At 46.5% G+C, this 16,924-nt stretch overlaps 1 long non-coding RNA gene and 2 other non-coding genes across 3 annotated transcripts in view; 2 read left to right on the top strand and 1 right to left on the bottom strand.

Annotated features, from left to right (window-relative positions):
* The window catches only part of LOC140411587 (uncharacterized), a 718,944-nt gene that overhangs the window by 218,522 nt on the left and 483,498 nt on the right, over nucleotides 1-16,924 (top strand). The gene's annotated exons all lie outside the window — the stretch shown is intronic.
* trnak-uuu (transfer RNA lysine (anticodon UUU)) lies at nucleotides 229-301 on the top strand. Its single transcript has one exon. It is a non-coding gene; the product is annotated as a tRNA-Lys (tRNA).
* On the bottom strand, nucleotides 4,233-4,305 carry trnai-uau (transfer RNA isoleucine (anticodon UAU)). The gene has a single exon. It is a non-coding gene; the product is annotated as a tRNA-Ile (tRNA).

Below are 16,924 nucleotides of genomic sequence, written 5' to 3'. Positions count from 1 at the left end.
AGTATCGCAGTGAAGCGTCGAAGAGCAGCACAGCTCTGAACTCGCCCTGAATCCAGAGGCGGAGCTGCTGATATGCTGTCCGGATTCAGAGAGTGGCGCAGGGCAAAGGAAGCAGATGTTTGTTCTGGAGGTGAGGCACAGGACAAGCAGAGGCAAGAAGAGCAACAGCGGAGCGAGAGGAGCAACAGCGAAGGGGGAATGCGGTCACTACAAGCGGCATTACTCACAGCCCGGATAGCTCAGTCGGTAGAGCATCAGACTTTTAATCTGAGGGTCCAGGGTTCAAGTCCCTGTTCGGGCGATCATTTTAGATCCCAATGATCGATGCTGACGTGAACGCATCGAGTGAATCCACTGGGAAAGAAGCCCATCGGCCCATTTTGCCTCTGCTACCCCTCAAACCCCTGTCTGTTACAATCACAGTTTCCAGCCAAGGACCGTCGCCTTTGCATTCCAGGGGGTTCAAGATTTCATCTATTCTCTTTTGTGTGAATAATACCATCATTACAAGGAGAAATCTCTGCCCATCGCTTTCAGGTTGATCCCTGAAATATTTGCGTTATGCTGATTTATTATCATTTTTTTTGCTGATCTTGAGCTTTTAGGCGCGTTGAATCTGAATTCCGACATGATCAGAAATTGAATTTCATCCAGTAAAGGATGCTCTCTGGATCTGTCCTTTCCTGCTCTTCAATTAAACCTCATTGTTATGTTCCAATAAATTCCATCATATATTACATGTAAATACATTTCTCTTTGTTTTCTGAATTCATTGAGAATGCTGGCAGGCAATGCGATGTTCTGTAATGCTAGTTCGTACTGACTTTGTATTGAAGTGTAACTGCAGTATTATGTTCATTGACAAAGCAAGTATTGTCAGCGCCGATTGCTAACTGTGCCGCCACCTGCAGATTCCCCTCCAAGGAACACGCGCCATATTCACTTGGAACCATATCCCCATTCACTCACTCTTGTTGGGTACAAATCATGGAGCTTCCTTCCTAACCGCTTTCTGGGTGCACCTACACCACATGGACTGCAGAGTTCCAGAAATCCACACCACACCCAGTTTCACGGGAATTAGATGAGAGCTGAAATTATGGAGCGCTAGTGTATTGCTTTTAGTAGTTTGAAATTGCAGTTTGTGGTGGAATGACCATAATGATGTCTAGGAAATGTTGTGTCAATGTTCTAAGATAAAGGAATTGGATACAGAATGGCTGTTGGTGTGGTGAGTGGCACGTTTTGCCAAGGTGAAATTCGAACAAGGGTCACAGCACCGAATGGGTATTGAGAAAAGGCAGTGAGTGAGAGAAACGCGCGTTTAACAGATTGGCAGAACAAAATGTAAAAGGTGATTGAAAGTTGGGGAAGGGACAGGAGGCAAAGGGGAATTTGAGATGGCGAAGTGTCACGAGATACAGAGCATTAGTTGGGAAATTTCGAAATATTTCAGTCTGTAAACTAATTTTTGGACAAAATATTTTTAAAGGACAGAGTGCTGATTTGCTTATTTAAGAGCTCACAGGTAATGGTCATGATGCACGCTAATTAAATAGGGGTTGGAAAGAGATTGCGACTCAACACGCCAGCTTTGGCAACGCACAGATGGGGGAAGCTGGTTGTATTTCTATTCACATGGAAATTCAGTTGGCAACGAGATGTCCAAAAGCAGCAATAATTCCACAGGAGCTCGAACCCAGGACCTCCCGCGTCAAAAGCAGGCGTGCTAACCACTACACCGTGGAACCAGCTGGCGACACACTAATCTCTTGATATTACTGGAGGTTGTGATTGTTGCAAATCGTCCATTTGGTGGGATTTGCTCAGTTGTCAGCACCTGACCTGTTGCAGACATGTTTGCCTTTTCCTTAAAGTCGCGTTTATCTGATTGTTCTGAACGTTTTTGCAATTTCCCCCGCAAAAGAGACATAACGAAAGAGCTTTTCAATGTTGCGGCGCTGAGAATGTGGGCTCAGGGGAGATTTCACTTTTGGAAAGAACATTTTTGAAGCTGATGCGTTGGAGCCAGTGAAACGTGAGTCAGAATGTTGAGGAATTGAGAGTCAAGAAGTGACTGCCCCAAACCCAACTGGGAATGATTGTCTAACTGACGAGGGAAATGTAAAGTTTGAACGATGCAATGTTCGCGGCCAGCCAGTAATAGTCATTATTGGGGGCTTTGCTCTGGCTTGGATAGCGCAGTCGGTAGAACATCTGGCTTTTAATCTGAGGGTCCAGAGTTCAAATTCCTCCTCGGGCGGTAATTTCAATGATTGATGCTGACGTGAACTCATCGAGTTAATTAACACCGAGGAAGCCCGTCGGCCCCTTGTGTCTCTGCTGCCCCGCAAACCCCTGTCTGTTCCAATCTCAGCACAAGGTCCGTCGCCTTGAAATTTCACAGCGGTTCCAGGTCTCATCTAAACTCTTCTTGTGTGAATAATAACATCATTGCAAGGAGAAATACCTGCTCGTCGCTTTGAGATAGATAACTCAAGTATCTGTGTCATGCTTACTTTTGTTTGATTTTTTTTGCTGAATTTGAGCTTTAAGGCGAGTTGAATGTGAATTCCGACATGTTCCGAATTCGAATTCCATCCATCCTCAATAGACGAGGCTACTTCCATCTGCCCTTTCCTGCAGCATGGCAGCATGCCTTAATGACTATCGACCAATGGCACGGATATCCATCATCATGAAGTGCTTCGAAAAGTTAGTCATGGCACGAATCAACTCCAGCCTCCCAGATTGCCTTGATCCACTACAGTTCGCCTACCACTGCAACAGGTCTACAGCAGACGCCATCTCCATGGCCCTGCACTCCACCCTGGAACACCTAGGTAACAAAGGTACCTCTGTCCGACTCCTATTTATCGACTACAGCTCAGCCGTCAACACCATCATTCCTACGAAACTCATCACCTAACTCCATGGCCTTGGCCTTGGCTCCTCCCTCTGCGACTTGATCCTGAACTTTCTAACGCACAGGCCACAACACTTACTCCACAATCATCCTAAACACCGGTGCCCCACAAGTCTGTGGCTTCAGCCCCCACCTATACCACTTATATACCGATGACAGTGTGGCCAAATTCCCCTCCAACTCGATTTTCAAATTTGCTGATGACACCAACATAGTGGGTCGGATTTCAAAAAATGAGGAGACAGAGTACAGGAATGAGATAGAAAACCTGGTGAACTGGTGCGACGACAATAATCTCTCCCTCAATGTCAAGAAACGAAGGAGATTGTCATCGACGTCAGGAAGCGTAGTGGAGAACATGCCCCTGTCTACATCAATGGGAACGAAGTAGAAAGTGTCGAGTGCTTCAAGCTTTTTGGTGTCCAGATCACCAACAACCTGTCCTGGTCCCCCCATGCCGACACTATAGTTAAGAAAGCCCAACAACCGCTCTACGTTCTCAGAAGACTAAGGAAATTTGACATGTCAGCTACGATACTACCAACTTCTACAGATGCACCACAGAAAGCATTATTTCCGGTTACATCACTGCTTGGCATGGAGTCTGCTCTGCCCAAGACCGCAAGAAACTAACAAAGGTTGTGAATGTAGCCCACTCCATCACGCAAACCAGCCTCCCATCCATTGACTCTGTCTATAATTCCCGCTGCCTCAGAAAGGCAGCCAGCAAAATTAAGGACCCCATGCACCCCGGACATACTCCCTTCCACCTCCTTCCATCAGGAGAAAGATACCAACGTTTGAGGTCCTGTCCCAACCGACTCAAGAACAGCTTCTTCCCTACTGTCATCAGACTTTTGAATGGACCTACCTCGTATTACGTTGATCTTTTCTCTACACCTTGATATGACTGTAACATTATATTCTGCAGTCTCTCCTTCCTTCCATATGTACGGTATGCATTATTTGTACAGCATGCAAGAAACAGTAATATTCACTGTAAAATAATACATGTGACAATAATAAATCAAATCAAATCCAATCAAAGATAAAGAGCAATAGTTGGGAAATTTCGACAAATGTTAGTTCGGAAACAAGTAGTGGACTATTGGGCAAATAATGGTTCAAGAAGTGAACATTTAATAACTCACACGTAAGGATCATGATACACGCTCATGAATAATGTTTGTTTGGAAAGAGATTTCCATTCAGCACGTTGGCTTTGGGGACGCACGGAGAGGTTATGCTGGTTATATTTCTATTTACATTGAAATTCAATTGGCAACCACTTGGTCAAAAGCAGCGTTGATTCCACTGGGGCTCGAACCCAGAATATTCAGCATATAAAGCAGACGTGATAATCACTACACCACGGAATCAGCTGGTGAACCTCTTACTTGTTTATATAACTGGACTTTGTGATTGAGTCCTTCGCTCCAGAAACTTTACAAAACCTCCATTTGGTGCGATTTGCTCCGCTGTCAACACAAACTTGTTGTATACAAACTTGTTATATACATGTTAGCGATTCCCACAAAGTCGCGTTCAGCTGACTGTTCTCGACGTTTCTTCTTTGAGTCAGGTAATTTACCTGAAAAAGAGGCAACATTAAGGAGCGTTTAAGTGTTCCTGCGCGGGGGTTGTGGGCAAAGGGGAGGTTTCGCTTTTGGAAAAAAATGTAAGCAGCGACTGTGTTGGAGGCCGTGAAACGTGCGTCAAAATGTTGAGTAATTGAGAGTCAGGAGTGACCGTCTCAAACCCAACTGGGAATGATTGTCGGATTAGAACATAGAGTGCAGAAGGAGGCCATTCGGCCCATCAAGTCTGCACCGACCCACTTAAACCCTCAATTCCATCCTATCCCCGTTACCCCTCTTCGCCTTTTTGGTCGCTAAGGACAATTTATCATGGCCAATCCACGTAACATGCACGTCTTTGGACTGTGGGAGGAAACCGGAGCACCCGGAGGAAACTCACACAGACACGGGAAGAACGTGCAGACCCCACACAGACAGTGACCCAGCGGGGAATCGAATCTGTGACCCTGGCGCTGTGAAGCCACAATGCTATTCACGTGTGCTGCCCTAAATTGACGAAGGAAATAAAACATTTAAACGATTAAATATTCGCTACCATCCAGTAATGGTCGCTGTAGGCGACGTTATTTGGCGCCTGGATTGCTCACCCGGGAGAACGTCAGACTTTTAATCTGAGCGTCCACGGTTCAAGTCCCAGTTCGGGCGATAGTTTTAAACCAGAATGAGTGATGTTGACGTGAACTCACAACGTTAATCATTTGGGAAAGAGGCCCCTCGGCCCGTTGTGTCTCTGCTGCCCCTCAAACCCCTGTCTGTTCCAATCTAAGTTTCAGCACAAGGTGCGTCGCCTTGGCATTCCACAGCGGTCCCAGGTGTCATCTAAATGCTTTTGTCTGAATAATACCATTATTGCAAGGAGAAATTCTTGCTCATCGCTTTAAGATTCATACCTGAAATATTAGCGATATTCTGATTTTGTTTGAATTTTTTACTGATTCTGCGCCTCAAGGCGAGTGGAATGTGATTTCCGACATTATCAGAAATTGAATTTGAAACAGTCACTATAAACGAGACTTTGACAAAGGGTCATCACGACTCGAAACGTTTGCCCTTTTCTCTCCCTCCAGATGCTGACAGACCTGCTGAGAGTTTCCAGCATTTCCTCGTTTGGTTTCAAAAACCAGGCAGTGCCTCTTGGGAACCATGTGCTTCACAAAGGGCATGCGAGACGATTCATTGGGACATGTGAAGAAGAATTGGATGGCATCAGGTTTATGGAGGATTCAGTATGTACATTGGGTGAGGAGCCCATTGGAATAGTCAAATCCACGGCCTCACCGCCCCCACACCACACCTAAGCACTCCCCAGCTCCCTCACACCACCCCTCGCCACGCCCTCACTGCCTCCACACCACTGGCTCTCCACTCCCTCACCACCCCCACACCACCAGCCACCCCAAACTGCAGTCATGCATCATGTCTTGTGTCTTGCAGGATCACCTGGTCATGAGTCAGGCCCTTCTGGTGTTTCCTGCCCCGAACAACAACTCCAGTGAAAAAGCACAGACAGCGCCGAAAGCCCCCAGACTGTAGCCTGAGACACCCCGGAGCACCAGCCTGGCATGGCACCGATATCCCGTCACAGCAGTGGCTGTCCATGCCTGGATACCCCACTCCCGTGTGGGTCCCATTGACCCCACAACCCATCCCCTGGTCACCCCCCCCCCCCTCTGGCCCCAGCAGATGTGTGCCACTCCCCCCCTCCTCCAGCCAGCCCTGCCAGCAGCAAATCCAGAAGCCCATGGTCGTACCTCTGGGAACTTGTCCGATCTCAACTCTGTCCCTCAGCAGTACAGCGCCTGTTTCCCGAAGACTAAAACCACAAGTGAAATTCGCCGGAGGTAATTACTCCTGGCGGGTCCTGAAGGCTGCCTTGGGGAACAGGACGTGTGACAAAGCAGAATCAACGCGCAGAAACGTATAGCCAAGTTCTGCACACATGAGTACGGCCTCAACCTGGCATTCATGTCACATTACATTCATCCCCCACCATCTGGCCTGGGCTTGCAAAATCCTACCAACTGTCCTGGCTTGAGACAATTCACACCTCTTAACCTGGGGATACCTCTATCTCTGGATCTGTAATGACTTAATTACCTGCAAATGCTCACATTCAAAGCATTGTCTTGCATCTTTGACTTTGTCTGTATATATGTTTCTGGAACCTACCTCTTCATTCACCTGAGGGAGGAGCAGTGCTCCGAAAGTTAGTGATCTGAAATGAATCTGTTGGACTTTAACCTGGTGTTGTTAGACTTCTTACTGTGCCCACCCCAGTCCAACGCCAGCATCTCCACATCGTCACATCAGACCTTATTATGAAAGGAAGTTCATCTATGAAGCAGCTGAAGGTGGTTTGGGCTAGGATACGAAAGGGGGCAATCGGAATAATATTTTGGAGTAAAGTAGTGGACTTTTGGGCAAATCATGTTTACAGAAATTAATAATGTTTGTCTAATTTAAAACTCACAGTTAATGATCATGATGTACGCTTCTGTCATGTGAGAGAACCTTTAAGAAATGTGTGTTTATAAATGGGTGTGTATATAAATATCTATAGTGAGAGTACCTTTAAGAAATGGGTGTTTACAACTGCAGTGATGTCAGAGAGTGGGTGGAGCTGGGCTGTCTGTCAGCTTTTTGCTTTCGTTTTTGAGCAGGCTTCAGGGTGTGTTTTAGTTTCGTTGTCAGTGTTGGAGCTGAAGCCAGACCAAGCAAGTGTACTGCTGTTCTCTCTGCCATCAAAAGACTATCTCTTGATCATTTGGTGAATTCAGAATTATAAATGTTTTCAGTTGTGAATGTAAACCTGATGTGCTTCTGGTAAAAGATGTTTTAAAGTCGTATGGATGTTAAAAGGAAAGCTTAAATGATTACTTAGTGTTGTAGTCTTTTGGGGTTGTATTTGAATTGATGGTTGCTAAGATGTTCACTGTATGTTTTAAGAAGGTTAACTTGAGTTCATAGAATAAACATTGTTTTGCTTTAAAAAATACTTTTCCATTTCTGCTGTACCACACCTGTACAGTGGGCAGTGTGCTCCCCATGCCACAATCTATTAAAAGTTGGGGTCAGGTGAACTCCATGATACACTTTGGGGTTCTCTGAACCCTGGTCCATAACACTTATTAAGTAATGTTTGTGTGGGATTCGATATCCACGCAGCACGTTGGTTTTGGGAACGCACAAATAGGGGAAGCTGGTTGTCTTTCTATTCAAATGGAAATTCAATTGGTAACAACTTGTCCAAAAGCAGCAACGACACCACTGGGGCTCGAACCAACTAGCTTCCCACATGGCTGTTTATATGACTGGAGTATGGGTTCGAGTCCCAATGGAACCTATGTTAATGCTAGAGCCCAGAAAGCTCAGTCGGTGCAGCATCAGACTATTAATCTGTTATATATCCTATACTATCCTCTTTTATTTTATGTTTCGTTCATGAGATGTGGGGCCAGCTATTTATTGCCCATCACTGAGGGCATTTCAGATTCAACAACATTGCTGTGGATTAAGGACGGCAGATTTCCTTCCCTTCAATGAGGACTTCAATGAACCAGATGAGTTCTTAGCCTTTTAATACCAGACTTTTATGGAATTTAAATTTCACCATTTGCCGTGACGGGATTCGAACCTGAATCGCTAGAGCTTTGCCCTGGGTCACAATGTAAATGCCCCTCCCTTTATATGTGCATCAACTTTCTCTCAATTAAACGTCCCATGGGATTTAAAAAATAAATAAATTTAGAGTACCCAATTCATTTTTTCCAATTAATGAGCAATTTAGCGTGGCCGATCTACCTACGCTGTACATCTTTTTGGGTTGTGGGGGGCGAAACCCACACAGACACGGGGAGAATGTGCAAACTCCACAGGGACAGTGACCCAGAGCCGGGATCGAACCTGGGATCTGGGAGCTTCCCATGGGATTTTAAAAGAAAACAAAGTATGAAAACAAGGCCTAAATGGAGGCACACTGTCAGATCACAAAGCTTGGTAAAAGGTACAATATCTTCCGAAGTGGCTTACAAGTGGAAAGCGAGGTAGAGGTGGAGCACGGAATTGGAAGAGAGGGCGGGAGTTACTGAGCTTCCGCACCGTCCAACAGGGGGCACCATTGGAACAGTGATAAAAACCAGGAATGTTCAATGGTCCAGTATTAGATGGAATGCAGATATTTCAGAGGGTTGTGGGGCATAGAGAGATTCTTGGAAGGTTTGGGGGAGGGGGCAATGTGTCTGGTGTTTTTCTTGTGATATATGGTCGTGCAGGGATTGGAAAGAAGGTTGCTGACTCAATACAATTAATCGGTTCGTCGTTGCCGGTGTTGTGCATCTTTCTGAACCGCGCTACTGGGGTCTACCAGAGACTGTGGGACACGGAATTTCAGGCAGTCTTAGGCCAGACTCATCCTCAGAAAGCGGCGCGACTATTTCCCAATTTGGGCTTAAATATTGCTGAATGTTGACCCTCCGGGTGGCCGAGGTGCGCGAGAAACAGTGAACGAAAGGCCGTCGAGCCACTTGATGTTCTCTGCCTGCCTGTGTGTACGAGTGGATGGGATCAATTCTCATAGAATCCCCACTGTGCAGAAGGAGGCCATTCGGCCCTTCGATGTTATACCTGCCCTCTGAAAGTGCACCCTACCGAAGCCCACTTCCCCCACCACGCTTCCGTAACTCCACCAGACCTGCTCATCTTTGGACTGTGGGAGGAAACCAGTGCACCCGGGGGAAAACCACAGAGACACGGGGAGAATGCGCAGACTCCACAGTCACCGCAGGCCAGAATTGGAGCGGGATCTCTGGCTCTGAGGCAGCAGCGATAACCGCTCTTTCTCTCTCTCCACGCTGTTTTTGTTCACAGACCAGGGAATGGCAGCCTTCACACTCAGACATAGAGGAATCAACCTGGACATGGCTGAGGATTCAGCTTTCAATCTTTACTTGCACTCCAGAGACTGACATGGCGGCCATTGCTCACATCAGAATCGAGTAGGCTGCAAGGGCCGATGTCCCCCACGTGTGGGACGCAGCGAATGCGAGAATTGGCTGCAATGTCAGGGTGCCGCCCGCCTGCCAAGGGACAGTATTGCAGCCATATTATTTCCATGGCAAGTCCAGTTCAGTTTCTGGTTAATGCTAACTCCAAATGTGTTGCTAGCTCGGGAATCAGCGACGGCAATGCCAACGAATATAAAGGGGTAATTTTTGGATCCTCTCTTGTTGGAGAATGTCACTGCCTGGCAGTTATGCAGTGCCAACCTTCCTCGCCACTTGTCAGCTCAACCATGAATATTGTCCATGTCTTGATGCAGTTGGCTATGGGCTGCGTCAGTGCCTGGATAGTGGCTAACGGCGCTGAACATTGCGCCGTCATCAGCGACCATATAATCATAGAATCGTAGAACTTAGTGCAGAAGGAGGTCAGTTGGTCCATCGTGTCTTCCCCGGCCCTTGGAAAGAGCACCCTACCTCAGCAACGCCACCGACCCTTTTTGGACACAAGGACAATTTAGCGTGGCCAGTCCACCTAACCTGCACATCTTTAGACTATGGGAGGAAACCGGAGCACCCGGAGTATACCCGGGTAGACATAGGGAGAACGTGCAGACTCCGCACTGACATCATCACTTCCGACCTCATTAAGGAAGTTCATTGATGAAGCAACGGAAGGTGGTTGGGGCTAGGATACCAACGGGACCAACTCGGAATGATAGTCTGGAGCTGAGGTGATTGGGCTTCAACTATCACAACCAGCTGCATCATGATCATGGCTTATTATTCAACTCATTAATCTGCTCCCGTTTTCACGCAGATCCTTTGATTCGTTCAGTTCGAAGAGCTATAACTAACTCCTTCTTGCAAACATGAAATGTTTCGTACTGATTTTGTAAGTAAATAATTCCACAGACTCACCACTGCAAAGAACAAAGAAACGTACAGCACAGGAACAGGCCCTTCGGCCCTCCAAACCTGCGCCGACGATGCTGCTCGTCTAAACTAAAATCTTCTACACTTCCTTGGTCCGAATACCTCTATTCCCATCCTGTTCATTGTATTAGTCACGATGTCCCTTAACTGTCACTGTCGTCCCTGCTTCCACCACCTCCTCCGGCAGGGAGTTCCAGGCACCCACGAGCCTCTGTGTAAATAACCTGCCTCTTAACCTTGCACCTCGCACCTTAAACCTATGCCCCCTAGTAATTCACCCCGAGTAATTGTCATGTTTGGGCAGCATGGTAGCATTGTGGATAGCACAATTGCTTCACAGCTACAGGGTCCCAGGTTCGATTCCCGGCTTGGGTCACTGTCTGTGCGGAGTCTGCACGTTCTCCCCGTGTGTGCGTGGGTTTCCTCCGGGTGCTCCGGTTTCCTCCCACATTCCAAAGATGTGCAGGTTAGGTGGATTGGCCATACTAAATTGCCCATAGTGTCCAAAATTGCCCTGAGTGTTGGGTGGGGTTACTGGGTTATGGGGATAGGGTGGAGGTATTGACCTTGGATAGGGTGCCCTTTCCAAGAGCCGGTGCAGACTCGATGGGCCGAATGGCCTCCTTCTGCACTGTAAATTCTATGTAACTCTGTATCTATTCCCATCCTATTCATGTATTTGTCAAGATGCCCCTTAAATGTCACTATTGTCCCTGCTTCCACCACCTCCTCCGGCAGCGAGTTCCAGGCACCCACTACCCTCTGTGTAAAAAACTTGCCTCGTACACCTACTCTAAACCTTGCCCCTCGCACCATAAACCTATGCCCCCTAGGAATTGACCCCTCTACCCTGGGAAGAAGTCTCTGACTATCCACCCTGTCTATGCCCTGCATAATTTTGTAGACCTAATGTACTAGACCGAATCCTCTATAATGCATTAGAAATATTCTGTCAATGTTCTAAGATGAAGGAATTGAATACAGAATGGCTGTCGGTGCGGTGAGTGGCACGTTTTGCCAAGGTGACTTTCGAACGACGGCTATTGGATATTTAGAAAAGGCGGTGTGTGAGTGATCGCGTTTAACGGATTGGGTCCACGCAGAACAAAATGTAGAACGGATGTGAAAGTTGGGAAAGGGGCAGGAGACAAAGGGGGAAATGTGAGATTGGGAAGGATCACCAGAAAAAGAGCAATAGTTTGGAAATTTCGAAGAATTTCAGTCTGTAAACTAATAGTGGACTTTTGGGCAAAACATATTTAAAACTCTGAATGGTCATTTGCTTATTTAAGCAATCAGGTAATGGTCATGATGCACGCTTATTAAATAGTATTGGAAAGAGGTTTCCATTCAGCACATTGGCTATGGGAACGCACAGAGAGGGGAAGCTGGTTATATTTCTGTTGACATGGAAATTCAATTGGTAACTATTGTCCAGAAGCAGCAATGATTCAACTGGGGCTCGAACCCAGGACCTGCTCCGGATAAAGCGGAAGTGAAAACCAGTACACCACGGAACCACGTGGTTAACATGGGTTCCTGTTTATATGACTGGAGTGTGTGATTGTATCCATAGCTCCAGAAATGTTGCAAAGCGCCCATTTGGTGGGATTCGCTCAGCTGTCAACACCTAAATGTTAGCGTTTCCATTTAAGTCGCGTTTCGCTGATTGTTCTGAAGGTTTTTCCTTTGAGTCAGGCAATTTGCAGGAAAAGAGGCAAAATGAAGCAGCGTTTAAATGTTATGGGCAAACGGGAGGCTTCGCTTCTGTAAAGATTCCGACATGATCGAAATTTGAATTTTATCCCCGACGGGGGCGCACGAACTAGTGTGGTCAAACGTCCTGGACAATGGGCAGGTGAGAGAGGAATGAGGCTAGAACAGAGGGGAAAAGTGAACGAGATAGAGAGCTCTTGGACCTTTGACATGTTTGCGCGGCACTGCGCTGCCCCACTCCGGTCACAAAGGCCGGGTCACAGGAATGGGCGAGGATAGGGGAATGGAGGTGAGGCTGAGGCAGAGGCAGCGGTCAGACAACGGGCATAATTTAAGGTTAAGATCAGCCCCGGGAGAGGCGGGGCACCATACTAGCAGGGATAGCTAGCACAGGAAGAAAGACAGCAAGGCGGGACGCGGTGGACCTCCCGGCAGGGTGGGGGCCCCTCTCTGTTGGGGGAGGGGGGCAGTATTGCTCTCTTTGGTTGTTTCTAAATATGGCGGTCAATATGGTCGCCTTCCTTAATTCTAATGACGTTTGCTTTAGAGTCTCCAGGTATCTTTCGATACGGCCACAAGGTTTAAACTCGAATGAGTGTGTATGAGTGAGTGTGTAGGAGTGAGTGTGAGTGAATATGTAAAAGTGAGTGTGGGTTAGCATGTGGGTGTGATAGTGTGTCAGAGTGACAATGTGTCAGAGTGAGAGTGAGTGTGTTCTCTCCCCATTTTTTCAGGTAATTCTCCTCCCAGTTCCCATTCCTGTCCCTGTCTCTCACTCAATTAGGACGCCATCCCGGCCCTTAGTTTCAAACTGCCTCTCCCAGCGTGGCGAGGAGAGTATGCCAATAGCACTTTGTAATTAGAGAGGAGGGCGACACATTATGGGTGCGGGAGTCGGAACGGGCCTCAATCTCTGTATTTACGCTTCCCCCATCGTTCAATGTTACTGACAGGGAAAGGGGCGTCCGGTTTGAGCAGCCTCTAATCTGGGAATCAGACGATCCTGAAAGATATGTATGTGTTTCACAACAGATGTTCTTCTTTCATTTAGAATGGTAGCATGTTAATATCGTCCCGTTGTGTATTTTGCTGATTGAATTTCTTTGCATTATCCCCTCATCTGGACGTCAGCTCAAAGGGCAAATCACACCGGCCTTGTTTGCCGGTTTATTATACGATGTATCTGTTTGGAGGCGAGAGTGACCTAGGTCGACCCATCTCCCAAAACAGCACCACGGAAGCTTGTGGCAATCAAGCTTCAACAATCTGATTGTTCTGCCTATTTCGAAGAGGAATGAACGCAAAGATTCCACACTTTTCCGGGCCATTTCTTCCAGAACGTCCCTTCTTCAAGTCGCATAATTGCCAAGATTTATTTTGTGAAACTGACAGGCAGTGCTCATCAGCTCTTCGCCCATAAAAGGTTGCCTCCATGGGGCAGACTAATAAATGGCTTCTTACGACCAGCTCCAGCTCTGCAAACTCATCCAGTTCTACCATCCAGCACGGATAACTTCCTTCATTTGTAAACTCCTCCGCCCAAAGTCCCTGCTTGTTTCTGTGAATTATATCAGCCCTACAGTCTACCCTGAATATTTAACATTCCCCGTTATTAAAGTGCCCTATCTATGCAAAGAACTGCATTCCCTATAGCCCTCCTTTTATCTCTAGTCTCCTCCAAAGCCATGCAGAAATCTATCGACACGCCTGCCCTAAAACTTTCACAAACTGTGAAACGTTTTTCTCCTCCTACAACCTTGCGATACGTCTGCGTTCCTCCATTTATGGCTCAGTTCTTTGCCGTCCAAATGATTGCAACCTGGTCTCCGTGGTCTCAGCTGCCTGGTTCCCAATACTTGTTCTTGTTCACAAAACATTTCCACCCTTTGTGTAGCTTTAGGAAACAACTTCCGCTTCCATTTGCCCAAATATTTGGTTACCTAGCTATTACCTGATGTCGATGCCCCTCGTGTTAAAGTTCCTTCCACAACTTCTGCTATGAACGAAGCAGGGGATTTATTTTGATAAGTTGCTATTGTCGATTTGCATCCTTGGAACTATACTCCTAACAAGGATATTTTCTCTCAGGTGCGCAGAGAAGATAAATGACCACAAATACACGATAAAGATTGGCATTGCTCCGATATATCCTGTCCTCAGATTATTCCTAAAAGAACCCCACTTCAGGAACATAAGAATACCCATTCTCTGCCACATTTCCTCCTTCCCAAATTGCTCTAGCTTGTCCTGTGACCCGTAGCGTTTAACTCTTCAACAGGAAGACACTTCATCGCCAACGTAACTCTGTTGAATCCCCAAGAACTGCATACGTTAGAAAAAGTGTGCCGTTCAGTGTATATATCAGCGAATACTTGCTCGTTCTACTCAATCTCCCTTCATAAGAAAATTCTCTCATCCTCGTTGTTCGGTTCAAAAATGGCTACCGGCTGTGCTTTCTTACGTTTTGAACTTGTCCTATGACCATCACTCTGGATGTGGCTGAAAAATGCTCAGTGAATCTGGAGCCAGAGGTAAAACTCCACGACCCCTCTCCCTGTGTGGTTAAATATGCAGTAAACAGGGATATAATACTAAAACATAATGGTAGTAATAATAATGTTTATTAGTGTCACAAGCAGGCTTACGTTAACACTACAATGAAGATACTATAAAACTCCCCTAGTCGCCACACTGCGGTGGCTGTTCCGCACACTGAGGGAGAATTCAGAGTGTCCAATTCACCTAACAAGCACGAATTTCTGGACTTGTGGGAGGAAATCGGAGCGCCCGGCGGAAATCCACACAGACAAGGGGAGAACCGACGGACTCCGCACACACAGTGACCCAAGCGGGAACAGAACCTGGGGCCCAGGCGCTGCAAAGCAACAGTGCTAAGTTCTGTGCTACCCTGCCGCCCAAATCAGGAGTACCAACTCCTGCATACCACGCGCTGCATACCCCAAATCTGTACTCTTGCCCTCAGTTCTGTGGCCTCTATGTTCATCATCCCCATCTGGGATGATCCATAAACCAAAGGTGCAGTGTTAGCATGCGTTTAAAACCACAATTTCCCGGGAAGCTGAGGTAACGTGCAGTCTGGGGTCAGCAGCGTGCGATAGGCGAAAACTTTTCAGTGGACAAAGTGCAGGCATTCAGATTAAGGTTCCTATTGCCTTGCGACAAGTGGGCACATTCATTTCAACTGAGGTCATATTGCAAATTGGCATTCAGGATTATGTTGCATTTGAATTTAAATTGAGGGTTAAGGGTTAAGGGTGCGGCTTAATTTAGTGCAATCATTGTTTTTTTAAATGAAGGATTAGAGTTTGGTTTGGAATTGTAGTTATTTTACATTTCGTAGGACCGTCATGTTTCACGTTAAAACGTAAGTTACAGTTTGAGTTTCTGTTCCAAGTGGGGTTAGGACCAATTATATTATTGGGATTTCAGTTGCCATGCAGCTTTAGGATTACCGTGATAGTTCAACGTCCAGCTATCATTCGCAATACATTTTCAGCCACAGTTCAGATAATTGCAAGGCGTTCACTTCAGCTTTGGTTTTCATTCGGGATGACTATATTGCTGATATTCGTCTTGGAGTTACGGCTTGAGCTCAGGTTTTGTTCCTTGTCCGGTTTGGTAGTTACAGTTTTTGCCGTTTGCGTTAGAGTTACTGTTAGGTTTCCGTTAGTTTTTGGAAAAAATGTAAGGTCGAGAAAGAGAGTCTGAGAGAGGCATGACGACAGCAAGAGGTGCAATGCTGGGAGGACACAGGAAACAATTTCTATTTTAATAATGGACTGAACCTAATGATTCCATCCTGAAAACTTCACAGAGAATTACAACAGCAACATTGCCAAACTGGACATAAAGGAGATGTCGTCAAATGCATGGTATGGCTGAGATATTTTAAGGAATGTCTGAAAGGCGGTCAGAAAGTATCACTGTGGTTTTGGGGGGGAAATCTAGACCTACTGACACAGTGAGATGGAGGAATAAATCCATGGATGATGCAAAAAAATGAAAAGGATGGACGTTTGAAGGTCATTGTGTGGCGTTGCTGAGATCCAATGGCGAGCAGCGTGAAAGTGAGGTGACTGAGCAGGGGTAGGGCTTTGGACATGGCAGCAAAGTTTGAATGAGTTCAAGCTTAGACAGGTTTAAGTCTGTGTTGAAAGCGTTGCAAAATGTATTTGTTCTCGAGTGCAATCTGAAATTTTAATCTAAATCATTGCCGTCATTGTGATGCGAAAGGATGGGAATCCGACTGGGGCGGGGGGATTGAAACATTCGATACTCCAGACATTGCGATTCACTTTTCCCGCAGGCAAGTCACCACCACCTTCTGATGGGCAACGAGGGATGGACAATAAATGCTGGCCGAACCAGCGACGCTCATATCCCGTAAATGGAAGAAAGAAAATCCTGAAATTGGGATCAAAGACTCTATCGACCAGTTTGGAAAGAAGGATGAGCAGTTCCAGATCGAACAGCTGCTTGACTGGGGGCAGAATGTACACCAGCACTTCAGGGCGTTGGTTGAACCTTAGAGCCAAACAAAGGCAATATCGTGGATGCAGTTCCCTATCCAACCCTGCAAGAGGCATTTGGTATTTGGCGCTGTCACGATTAGGAAGGCTGCTTCAGCAGTCAATTCTTTCCAGATAAATATTCACTGCTTTTTGTCGTGTGTGGGAGTCTGAGAATGCATATAAATCGCATGTGTTGGGAGCACTGGTGCACGTTACTGG

The sequence above is a fragment of the Scyliorhinus torazame genome, chromosome 4, assembly GCF_047496885.1.
Source record: "Scyliorhinus torazame isolate Kashiwa2021f chromosome 4, sScyTor2.1, whole genome shotgun sequence".
Lineage (NCBI taxonomy): Eukaryota > Metazoa > Chordata > Chondrichthyes > Carcharhiniformes > Scyliorhinidae > Scyliorhinus > Scyliorhinus torazame.
The sequence above is the reverse complement of the archived record's forward strand: the minus strand, read 5'-3'. Positions and strand labels throughout refer to the sequence as shown.